Genomic DNA, 13,550 nt, shown 5'->3' with positions numbered 1-13,550 from the left:
AGTTTTCCTGGGGAATGTCCCAATTTCTGGCTTTATGTCTGACCTTCTTCACGATGTCATTTACCTGTTTTTCTCTCCCTTGTGCTGCCATAAATTGAGAATTAGCTCTGAAGGCTCAATTAGGTTCTCGGTTTGTTGAGACCACTTTATCCACAGGCTGTGGACTTTATATTGTATCACATCAAGATGCTCGTATTGTCCAATTGTTCCATCTCCACCAAGTTTTCTTACTTTAACAATTCTGCTTTTATTTCTAGAAGTACCGTTTGTCTCTACTTTTATTTTGTCCTTTAAAATAGTCTCTTTTGTCTTGCTCATTTTTGTGATTCCATCTCTTATTTTCTTAACTATTTTATACACAGGAATTTTTATTATGTAGCTGATAACACCACTCTGGTAGAGAATCTAAGTCTGTTGTTTATAGTTTCTGCTGACTCTCCCCCATCGTAGTCTGTTTGGTACTCTCTGACTGAAAACATGTGTTTGGGTGAATAGAGATGCTTTCCCCTAGAAAGGGTCTGTTTTTGCTCGCATGAGAAACCATGGGCATGGGGGCCTGGAACTGGCTTTGTTCTCTTCTAGAGTCCTGGCCTTGAGGCTAGAACTTCAGGTTCAAGTCCCTACTCTATTTTCGTCCCCAAGATTGATCAAAAAGCTTCCGTTGGCATTTGCCTCAGAGCAACCTTGACTTGGTTTCCTATCATTTACTGTTCTAATTTCAGCTCAAAACCTTTGCTTATTTGCATTTTTTTGTTTTGTTTCCTTTTCTCTTTTTAGATTTTTCTTATTTCCAGTGAGCACAGCGGAAATGCCATACTTTACATGAGCTTTAGCTATTTTGCGGTAGCAGGGCCCTTCTACTAGGCCATACCCCTGGAAGTGGGAGCTTGCAGTGCAATTTGTAGAATTCAAACATGGAAACAACTTGAATGTCCATCAGCGGGTGACAACTGAATGAATTATGGAGCATTACCACAAATCAGATCTTTTATTTACGGTAAGGAGTCTATTTTTCAAAAGGCGCCTCCCATGTCTCTACTCCTTCCCCCAACTCACAGCTTATAAAACACCTACGCCCTGACAACTCCCAAGTATGTTTCTCCAGCCTTAGGCTCTTCCCTTACTACAAAAAATACATATAAAGAAAAAAAATTAAAGAAGGCCCACTCCCAGAATGTTTCACCAGAGAATTTTATCAGATATTTAAAGATGATATTATACTAATCTTTCACAAATCCTTTCACAAAATAGAGAATAGAACACTTCCCAATTCATTCTATGAAAACTAGGGACTAATATCCCTTACAAACATAGATGCAAAAATCCTTAACTCAATATTAGAAAAGAAAATCCAACAACATATAAAATTGTACATTTATATATGTTGGCCTTTACCCCAGGAATGCAAGGTTGGTTTATCATCTGAAAATCAATTAAGGTAAATCATATTAACAAAATAAAGGACAAAAAATGATATAGTCATCTCACAAGATGTAGAAAAAACATTTGACAAAATTTCATATCCATTAATGATTTAAAAAAACCTCTTAAGCTAGGAATAAAGGAGAATTTCCCAACTTGTAAGTGTATCTAACCCAAACCTACAGCAACATTATATGTGATGGTGAAAGTCTGAATGTTTTCCTGTAAACTCAGGAACAAGGCAAGGATGTTTTCTCTTACGACTTTTATGCATCATGGTACTAGAGGTTCCAGTCAGTATGATAAGGCCAAAAAGTAAAAAAAAAAAAAAAATGATATAGAGATAGATATAGAGATAGATATAGATATAGACATAGAGATAGATATAGATAGATACATCTCTATCTCTATATCTCTATATCTATCTCTATATCTATATATACGTGTCTATATTGGAAAAGAAGTAAGGTTGTTTTTATTCAAAGATGACGTGATTCTGTTTATAGAAAATCCTAAGAAATTCACAAAAAGCAGTTATTGTTAAGATGGTAATACTGCCCAAATTAATGTACAAATTCAATGCAATCCCTATCAAAATCTTAGCTGGGGAAATGCAAAGAATCCAGAGGAGCCAAAACAATCTTTAAAAAGAGCAAAGTTGGAGGACTCACACTTTGTGATTTCAAAACTTACTGCAAAACTACAGTCATCAAAACAACATGGCACTGGCATTAAGATAGATTTATAGACCAATGGAGTAGAACTGAGAATCCAGAAATACCCCCTTCCATGTAAGGGCATTTTATTTTTGGAAAAAGTGCCAAGACAATTCAACAGGCAAAAGATAGTCAGTACAAATGTTGACAAGGATGTGGAGAAACTGGATCTCTCATACATTAAATGGTATAGCCACTTTGAACAACAGTTTGGCACTTTCTTAAAAAGTTGAAAATAAAGCTATCATTCAACCTACCAAATCCATTCTTAGGCATCTACCTGAGAGAAATGAAAACTTACATCCACACAAAGACGTATACATGAAAATTCATAGCAGTATTTTCATAAAAGCCCCAAACAAGAAACAACCCAAATGTTCATTAGCAGGTTAATGGATAAACAAAATGTGGTATATTCACACACTTGAACACAAACTCAACGATGAAAATGAATAACTACTGATTACTGATATACACTATGATATAGATGAGCCTCAAAAACATTATATTAAGTGAAAGCTAGACACAAAAGACTATATATATATCTCATGTGATCTCATTTATATGAAGTGCACAGAAAAGGCAAATCTATACAGACAGAAGTAGATCAGTGGTTGCTTGGGCTTAATTTGGGAGTGGGGATTGACTACAAAGGATCACAAGGGAACTTTTTTGTAGTGTTGGAAAAATTCTAAATCTGGATTGTTGTGGTAGTTGCACAACTCTATAAGTTTGCTAAATAATTGAATTGTATACTAACAATGGGTAAATTTTATGATATATACATTAAACCTCAATAAAACCTTTTTTTAAAAAGGAATCATAGGTTCAGAAACCAGAGTATTAAGATATTTGAGGGACATTTTATTCTAGCTGGGGTAAAATCTGTGATAAATTTAAATCTGAGTACTACAGCCAGCTCTGTCCTGTAGTATACCTGTGGTAGGATGAATAACGGCCCCCAAAGATGTTCAGGTCCTAATCCCTGAAGCCTGTGAATGTAATCTTCTATGGCAAAAGGGACTTTGCAGGTATGGTTAAGTTAAGGGAAGATTATTCTGAATTATCCAAGTAGGTGGACCCTGGTTGTAATTACAACTGCCCTTATAAGAAAGAGGCAGAGGGTGATTAACTATAGAAGTAAGAGATGTAAGTGAGGGGCTAGAGGAAGGGGCCATGAGCCAAGGGTTGCAGGCTGTTCCAGAAGCTGGAAAATACAAGGAAGTGTGTTCTCCCCTGGAGTCTCCAGAAGGGCCTCAGCCCTGTTGATACTTTAATTTCAGCCCAGGAAAATGGATTTGACATCTGGACTTTAGAACAGTAAGGAAATAAATTTGTGCTGTTTTAAAGCCACCAAGTTTGTGGTAATTTGTTATAGTGGCAAAAGGAAACTAATATAATACCAACCTCAAACATATTTAATTTAAATTTTATAAATTTTGAATTAATTGCAAACAAAATTTTTTAAATTTCACATTATAATCTGGATTTTTTTTTTATTATTGGAAAATTAGGCAGCACAAATCTTCCCCATCAGCGTGGCAGTAATAATTGCCTGGAACTGAGTAATGATGCTCTGTCTCCCTCGGGGCCTACCTGCTCCTCTGTGGCTGTCTGGCTCCTGCAGGCGTATGAGAGATTGTGACTTCTGCTTTAGAAAGGTTGCTGTATCTTTCTGCTACCACATTGTGTTTGTATCTGAGGACATGATCCAGTAAGTTTGAATGGATGAAGCATCTTCCGTGGATTTTGAGAGGGTCAAGGAGGAAAGAGGAGTCACTTCTGAAGCTGGCCGATATCATCTTGTGTCATCCTGTGTCACTTACACATCTTTTGGCTGAAAAGCCCTTGACCACATGTCACCAAGACTAGTCCCTCTGTCAGGCTTCTGGCATTTCTAGAATATTTGGGGGCGAAGGGGTCTCTTACATTCATACTTTGCTTGCTTTTTCCATTTTGCTGTATTCTGATCCATTACCTCCTGGAGTTCTAGGATCACCACCCTCTCTTGAAAGCTGTTGTTAGCATCTTGGTGGCTTCACAAGTGTAGGAGGGGGACACTGAAAAAGCTCTTCTTGAGCCAAGACATGAACACAGACCTGTTTAATTATTTGCTTCAGCACAGGTGAATGACTGGCAGACTTACCTGAAGTCTTAGGGTGAATCACAATTCATAAAAAAGAAATCATGAAAGTAAATGTTCGAATGCTCTATCATTCAAAGGCCAAGCTCCTCCACTGAAGCCCCTTCTGGGCACTTTCTCTACTATTCCTCAAAAGAGTGAGACCTATAGCACTTTCCCCCATCATGAGCCTGGGCTCATGCAGCCCTCCTGCAGCCCTCGTCACAGGTCAGGATGCTGAGATTGGTCTTTCCACACTCTGACCTGGCCCTTTTCAGAAAGACTGACAGTTTTACAAAACTTACCTTTCTCATCCAATCGCCACCCAAGAATGCCACACTTCTCATCAGAGCACCTCTCAACGTCTGGAGTCGTCAGTCTGGATGAGGGCAGTGCACACGCAGCCTCACTGAACAGCCCCTCCTGCGCTTTGGCACTGCCAGGGGAGGCCCCTCAGGGGAGATTCACCTCCAGGCCTTTTGTCCGCCTTCCTGGCTCTCCTCCCAATTTCCTGTGGGTAACTGCTTTGACCAGGATGTCGCCACACCCTTGCCCAAAGCATAGCTGCAGAGACTGCCTGGTCTACATCATAATTTTTAAAAAGGAACATTTTCCTAATCCATAAATGTTTTACCATGCCCTTGGTAGAAAAACCCAAATCTCGAAAGTGGCTCACAGGTCCTAGTAGTGTGGCTCCTGCCTCTTCCTCTTGCCATCGTCCCCTGTGCTCAGGCCACATCAGCTTTTTCTTAATGTCGATGTCTTTTTTTTTTTTTAATTTTCAATTACAGTCGACATTCAATATTATTTTGTATTAGTTTCGGGTGTATAGCATAGTAGTTAGACACTTGTGTAATTTACAAAGTGGTCCCCCAATAAATCTAGTACCCACCTGGCACCACACATAATTATTACGATATTATTAACTATATTCTCTATGCTATATTTTAATCCCTGTGACTATTTTGTAACTACTAATTTCTACTTCTAACTCCCTTCACCAATGTCAGCATATCTTTCTTAATGTCATGCCAGATCTTCCCTTTCTTCTTTATGCAAACTGTTCAGGGATTCCTTTCCACTTCTCATTTTTCTCTGGTCTTGCCTAATGTAATTTCCTCAGAGAAACTTTCCCGACTTCCCAACTGAAATAAAGTGCTCTGTAATACAGGCTCCCATTATCCTATGCTCTCCCTTCACAGAGCTTATTGAAGTTTGCAGTTTTATATTTTTATGGTTTTAATGTATAATACTGTATTTAATATGTCTCTCCCATGAGACTCCCCTACCCATAGGGGAAGCCTCTTGAAAGCTTGTGTCTGCTTGGCTCACATTCGTTAAATCAATCAATAAATAAAAGGGAACCATTGACACAGGCACTTCCCCCCACTTGGTCCCCACCAATTTAAAACATGCAGAGGTCCTACCCTTTTAAACATTTTAATTTCAAAATAGGACGTTGGGTGTATCTTTATAATTTGCTTAACCAAAAATCCCAAGTCTTACGTGTTTTTCTCAAAATAAACAAAAAGTCACCAAGGAAGAAGCAACAACAAGATAGTTGATGCTTGGAGACCACAGCTGGTCCTGGATGGGTCTGAGGTCAGAGTGCGCCAGGATACTTCTGGGCCAGCAGTTGCTGTGGAAGAAATTTCTCCTCAGCACAGGGCCAGGGTGGGGAGGCGGCTCTGAGACAGGAAAGCCACAGCTGTAGTACCCCACTTGCCGGGCTCACGGCCTTTTCTCTGACATGCTGTGATGTCTTTATCTCTGCTAATGGATATTTAGGCTCCATGATTTTGAATCATGCAGAAACCAACATTCTTATACAAAGATCTTTGGACACTTATGTGGGGATTTCCACAGACTAAATTCCTAGAAAGAGAAGTGCCAGATTAAAGGGACAACACATTTAAAATTGTTGATGGATATTGCTGAGTAATCTCCAAAACTGGCTACGTGGGTTCATACTCCAAGGGTATCTTTTTGCCCCTCACACGGGGTATCACTCTTGTATCAGTTCGCAATTTTAAGCTTGTAGTGAGGCTAAGCATTTTTCCATATGTTTAGTTGTCCTTTGTGGTCCTCAGTGAATTGTTTCTTCAAATTCTTTGAGCAATTGAGATAGAAACCCAGGTATAAAAAATAAACTCCTATGTTTCATTCTATTGCTTTGGTGAAGTTTTCATGTTTAGATCTTTCATCTAGCTGATGGGATTCCAACTTTGTAGTTAATATTTATTACTATTTCTATTATAAGTTGAAAGTAAAGTTGTCCTTTTCCTACATATTTGAAATACCATCTTCACCATAGATGAAATTCTTATGTTTGTGTAAGACTATTTCTAGACTTTCTCGTCTGTTCCTGCTGATTCTTTGTCTACTTCTGGCTCTACCACACATTGTTTTAATTACTGCAGCAATATAACATACGCCTGATACTGGGTAGGCACTCAACAAGTATTTGCCACTCTCTAAATCCATCTTTTGAATATACTTTAGAATCAATTTGCCAAGTTATTTTAAAACCCACTGAGTTTCTTTTACTTTTGAACTCCTTGAGCAATTTTATCTTATTGATAGATTATGTTTTGGTAGTTAGTTTTTTAAACCATATCTGAAAGTATTTTTTATTTTTTATTTTTTTAATTTGTCAATTACAGTTGATAGTCAATATTATTTTATATTGGTTTCAGGTTAAAAGTATTATCTTTTAATTGACAAATTTTTTCCATTCAACTATCATTATACAGATAGATTTGGTCTTGTCATCTTTTATCATTTCAGATTGCTTTCTAATACTTCCTTGTTGTTTTCTATCATTTGCTTTCTGGTCTGTGTTTCTTTGTTGCTTCTCCCCACACCCAACAAAGTGAAAAAAGCATAATTTTTAAAAATTAATCTTTACCTTTTTATTTTCAAATAAATATGATTAAACATGTGAAACTCCAAATTTATTCCTCTTAGAAGCCAAGAGAGCAAGCAGACACAAAATAGAGATATTAACATTCTAAACAGCACAATTAATAAATTGTGATTTATGAAATATAATAGAACTCCACACCCAACAGAGTCCACATTCTTTTTGAGCACAGGAAGAACATTTAAATTGGCCATAGAAGGAGCTGCAATAAATTTATAGACTCAGTATTATACAGACTATGTCATCTGGCCATAACGCACTAAAATTAGAAATTTTAATTAAAACAAAAATAAGGCTTAAAAGCACATGTCTCTTGCAATTTTGCTGGCACTGCTGTCCCTCTGATTTCTCCTACCTGCCCCTCCCTCCTGGATTGCTAGATGGCTCAGGGAAACTTGAAATTTTAACTACACAGCAGTTCCGATTTTCTAGCCTCTCCTTGCAAACTCAGCTCCCAGGCCAACTTTTTTCTTCCAGAACCCATCCAGGTGCCCAGCAGAAACAAAAGTGTCATCTTCTGATTTACCAGGCTCTGGCCTTCCTAAGAAGTTTTTAATGATAACTTCATACACAACCAGTATCTGTTGGCTTTCCGTCTCCTTCCTATATCCTATGTTCAAACAAAAAAGCTTAAGTTTTGAAGCTCTGAATATTGGGGATGGAACCATGATACTTTTGAAGAGTACTACTCAGATATTTTGAAGCATGTCTCTCAATTTGGATTTATCTGACATTTATCTCTGGATTAGAAAGAGGCTATGAGTTTTTAGAAAGGCATGGAAATGAAGTGTCCTTCCCATTCCATTATGTCAGGGGTACATGCTAATCTATATGATTTATCACGGGGGATGTTAATCTAGATCACTTGATCAAGGTGGTGTCTAACAGGTTTTGTCATTGTAAAATTACTATTTTTTATACTCTGTTTTTTGAAGGTGAGTCTCTGAGTCAAGCCACACTTAAGGAGAGTAGAATTAAGCTCTACTTCTTCAAGGGGGCAGTATCGACATATATTATTTAGAATTGTTCTGTAGGGAAGATTTTTCTCTTCTCATTTACTTTATTTGTTCCATCATTCATTGAAATCACGATAAACTTCTGGCTATTTATTTTATTTTATGGGTTATAATTCAATACTATTGTGATTTATTTTGTCATTCAAATTGTCCCAGCTCTGGCCATTGGGAGTTCTTTCAGGTTGGTTTCTGTGTTTTTTTGACATTACCCCTCCTCCCTTCCTTTTTTTTTTTTTTCCTGAGGACTTCCCTAATTTCTAGCATTACAAAATGATCCACACTCATTTTATATTTTCCCTACCGTAGTCCTGGAATCAGCCATTTCTCCAAGGAGCCTAGTTCTTTTCACTGGAGAATAATATTTAAAAACTATGATCTGGGTGCTGAATGTGCTCATTGTTATTGATGTATCTACTTGCTTTTTAAAATGTACTTTTCAAATTTCTAGGTTTCTCTTCTAGCTCTTTTTTCCTTACAATTTACATTTTGAAAAAAACTGCATTATTTGTCCTGTAGTTTCCCATAGTCTGTATTTTGCTGGTTATATCCCTTAGATGTTACTTAACATTTTTCTCTGTCCCATATAGTTCCTGTAACTTTATAGTTGGATCTAGAGACTTGATCAGATTCTGGTTAGAATTTTTTGGGCAAGATACTTCATAGGTAATGGTGTGTTCTTCCATTAGGAGGCACACAGTTCCTGGTTATCTCTTTTTTGGTGTGATGTCAGAAGCCATTGACAATCATTGCTTAGATTCATTCATTTATTAGGGGCCAAGAAATGGTGATATTCCAATTCAATCATTCTTCCTTCATTTATTTGCTGGAATACTTCTGTAAAGAGACTCTTCTCATCTACTATTTTGTTAAATAGTGTTGCAATTCATATAGAAAGGGAAGTATTCTTTCTCTTTATTTAGCAGTTTTCAAAATGGTATCGGTTTCTTACCATCGTCTCATATAAAACAATTTAACTTTTAAAAATGATGAAATTATGGATTTAAATATAGTTAATGTATTTCAAGCCATTGACTTATTATCTTTGTAGATTCTCTATTTGTTGCACTTTTAGCCAGGGGAAGCCTCTTATGTTGGCTCCCGAGTCCTCTGAGACTTCTTCCGATGCATCTGGGAAGCAGGCAAGAGGCAAATGCCCTGTGCTGCCTCTAGGTTTGGCAGAAGCGCCTCCGCCTAGTCTCACCTTTGACAAGGACAACACTGCACCTTCGAGGTTAATGGTAGGGGCCTTAAGGGATTCACCAAGAGAAGGAATACAGGAGGGCGCCAGTCATGGTGGGAAAGATGATGAGTTCAACTTTTAATGCTGTTATGAGCTGAATTGTGTGACCACCCTCTCAAATTTATACGTAGAGGTCCTAACCCCAGTACTGCATTTGGAGATAGGGCCCTTAAAAAGGTAATTAAGGTAATTCAGTATGACTGGTGTCCTTTATAAGAGGAGAAGATTAGAACACAAGAAACACCTAGACTGAAAAACAATAATGTGAAGATATAGCAAGAAGACGGCCACTTGCAAGCTGAGAGAGGCCTCAGAGAAAACCAAATTTGCTAACACCTTTATCTTGGACTTCTAGACCCCAGAACTGTGAGAAAAAATAGATTTCTGTTGTTTAAGCCACCCAGTCTGTGGTATTTTGTTATGGCAGCCCTAGCAAACTAATATCAACTTGTTGAGTTTGAGGTATCTATGGACGTTTGATGGCATTTGTAAGTGTGGATCCGGGGATCAGGAAAGAGGACTGGGCTGAAAGAAGACATACTGGTGTTGGGGTCATATACAAGGGGAATCAAATCACATGTATAAAAATGACTCTCTAGGGAGAGTCTGGGGAATGAAAAGAGAAGAGGGCTGAGAAACCTAGTTAAGAAATAGGAGAAGGAAGAGAAGCCCCTGAAAGACAATCAGAAGTAGTGGTTGAGGGAAAGGCAGGAGCAAAAGCATGAACGGGTGGAGTCCTTGAGGCAGGCAGAAAGTGGGGTTGAGGGAGTTTGGAGAAGGGAAAGGCTAACTACTGAATGCCAAAGAGAGGTCAGGTAAGACTAGGAATGAAGGAGGGCTTTGGGATTTTGCAATTATGAATGGAGTAGGAGCACGGAGAGCCAGGCCGCTGTGGTTTGGGTGTGAGTGGGGAAGTGAGGGGATAAAGACTAGGAGGGTAAATCATCTTCAGGAAACCTGACAGAGAAGACAGGGTATAGAGGGAGTTTGTTGTTTTCTCTGTTTTTAATGGGAGTGACTTGAGCACATTTATGGGATGAGAAGGAGCCAGGGGATGAGAAATGACAGAAGAGACGGAATCCTGAACTGACTCAAGGCAAAGAGAGGGAAATTAATCACACAGAAATACCTCTTCCTCTGAGATGGGAAAAATGTGGGTAGTGGTAGATTGGTTTATAGGTTTGGGGTAGGAATCTAGAAATGAAGATTCATGCACAACTTTTTATGTGGATGCATGTTTTTATTTCTCTTGGGTATATACCAAGGAGTAAAATTGTTGGGTCGTGTAGTAACTCCCATGTTTAAGGATTTGAGGAACTGCCAAACTGTTTTCAAAAGCAGCTGCACCATTTTACATTCCCACCAGCAATGTACGAGGGTTCCAATGTCTTTATATCCTGACAACACTTGTTTTTATTTGTCTTTTTTTTTTTATCTATGCTTTTCTTGTGTAAACTTATATCTTATTGTGGTAGTCATTTACATTTCCCTAACATGGCTAATGTTTTTGGTGTCTTTTCATGTGTATGTTGGCCACTTACATATCCTCTTTAGGAAAATATCTATTCAAATAGTTTAGACATTTTAAAATGAGATTATCTTTTATTGTTGAATTATACGTATTCTTTACATATACTATATACAAGTCCCTGATCCTATATGTGATTTGCAAATATTGTCTCCCATCTTGTAGATTCTTTTCGTTTTCTTGAGCGTGTTTTTTGAGGCACAGAAGTTTTAATTTTGATGTTGAACTTATCTATTTCTTTTTTTTATTCAGTTGCTTGTGCTTTTGGTGTTGTAGCTAAGAAGGCTTTGCCTAACCTAAAGGTCACGAAGATTTACCCTTGTATTTTCTTCTAAGAGTGTTATTGTTTTAGTGCTTATGTTTAAGTATATAATCTATTTTGAGTGCATTTTTGTGTCCAACTTAATTCTTTTGCATATGAATATCCTGTTGTCCCAGAATCATTTGTTGAAAAGACTATTGAGTGTCTTTGTACCTTTTTTGAAAAATCAGTTGGCCATAAATATAAGGGTTTAATTCTGGACTCTTAATTCTATTCTATTGATCTGTATGTCTATTCTTATGCCAGTACCACACTGTCTTGATTTGTAGTTAAGTATTGAAATTGATAAGTATGAGTCTTCCAACTTTGTTCTTTTTCAAGATTTATTTGCCTTGTATTTTCATAAGGATGAGCTTGTCAATTTCTGCAAAAACAGCAGCTGGGATTTTGAGAGAGAATATGTTGAATCTGTAGATAAATTTGGGCACATTGACATCTTAACAATATTATTTCTATTCATAAACATGGACTGTCTTTCCATTTATTTAGGTCTGTTAGTTTCTTTCAATGATGTTTTATAGTTTTGAGTGTATGAGTCTTATATTTCTTTTATTAAATTCATTTATAAGTATTTTATCCTTTAGGATACTTTTATAAATGGAATTGTTTTATTTTATTTTCAACTGTTCATTGCTAGTATATAGAAATACAATTGATTTTAGTATATCGATCTTGTATCCTATAGCCTTGCTAAGCTCATTTATTTAAACTATATTCTAATGGTTTCCTAGTGGATTCCGTAGGATTTTTCATTTACAAGATCATGTAATCTAAAAATAGAGACAGTTTTACTCTTCCTTTCTTTTCAATCTGGATGGCTTTTATTTCTTTTTCTTGTTTAATTGCTTTAGCTAGGACCTCCAGTGCAATATGGAATAGTAGTGGAGAGAGAACATCCTTGTCTTATTCCTAATTTTAGGCAGTATATCATGATTTTTGAATAGCCATTATTTGTAAAGATGTCAAATTTTCTAATAACAATTTATCCCACAATTTCAAAAAGAATGAGAGCTCATGTGGATAAATACATGGGTAGCTATAATATCTTTGAAAAAAGAAATGAGTGGAGATTTGTTCTTCCAGTGTAATAAAGCATTTAAAAGGCAACAATAATTAAAATAGAATGGCATTGGCAGAATTATATAAATCTCAGTGGAGCAGAATATGAAGTTCAGACTCTGTCTATAGTATATATAAGAACTTATATGGAAAAAAAAAAAAAACCCAGTGGCAAAGCAATACAGTTTTGCAGTTTGTATTGGGAAGTTTGGATAGCTAATGGAGAAGAAAGGGTTGGATTTTCACCTCCAATCATTTACCAAGTAGCTTCTAGAAGAATTTAAAGAGAATAAAAGAACAAAGAAAAGCCAAACTTAAAAACTAGAAAAAATATAAGTGAATATTATTGGACCTGTGAGTGTGAAAGAACTTACCTTCGAAACAGCAGAAGAAATTAAAAGATTTTACCACGTGACTTCTTATGCCAAAACATATTTTTCAACCAATATAAAAGACAAGGTGTTATTGTTCTTAACGTATAAATGGTTAATATAAATTAATAAGAAATTAAGACTTCAAAGAAAAACAGGCATAGAAAATAGACAACTTATTGAAAGAGGAAATATAATAAAAGAGGTAAGACTAATAACTAAAAATGAGAGTTCAGTCTCACTGGTAATCAAAAAAATGCAGATGGAACAACGAGGAGGTACAACCTTTTTCTTTCAGCAGAGATTCAAGATGATAGTACTCATTACTAATTAGGGTGTGTTACGATAGCTCTTATACCCTGTGAGGTTAGTTCCTATTATTAGGCCCATTTTATAGCTATGGAAACTGAGATTCAGTGGGGTTCAGTAATTTGCCCAAGCTTATAATGCTAGTAAGTAGCGGCACCAGGGTTTGAACCTAGGCTGTGTGACTCTGCTATGGTGAGGCAGGGAAGAAGAGGTGAAGGGTGGGGGATGGGGTGAGGGAGGTGGGGGGAATGTAGCTTAAAGAGTCAGGCAAACATATTTGAAGTGCCCAGCCCTGGAGTGGCAGAGGAGGCAGGAAGGTCCACCGTCTAACTCTCATGGCTGGCTGCAGGGGGTGGAGGTATTGGTGGTCTCATCTTCTAGAGGAGGAAACACACCTCTAGGCGGCCAAATCCTCAATGTCTTCCGAGTTTTTGCTCTTTTCTCAACCGCAGACACCTGGCAGACTCCGCCCTTTCCTCCTGGGGCCAAGTGACCCACAAGGGAGCCCTGCCTGGTTCACTG

Source organism: Rousettus aegyptiacus, unplaced genomic scaffold, assembly GCF_014176215.1.
Source record: "Rousettus aegyptiacus isolate mRouAeg1 unplaced genomic scaffold, mRouAeg1.p scaffold_m13_p_7, whole genome shotgun sequence".
NCBI lineage: Eukaryota > Metazoa > Chordata > Mammalia > Chiroptera > Pteropodidae > Rousettus > Rousettus aegyptiacus.
The sequence above is the reverse complement of the archived record's forward strand: the minus strand, read 5'-3'. Positions refer to the sequence as shown.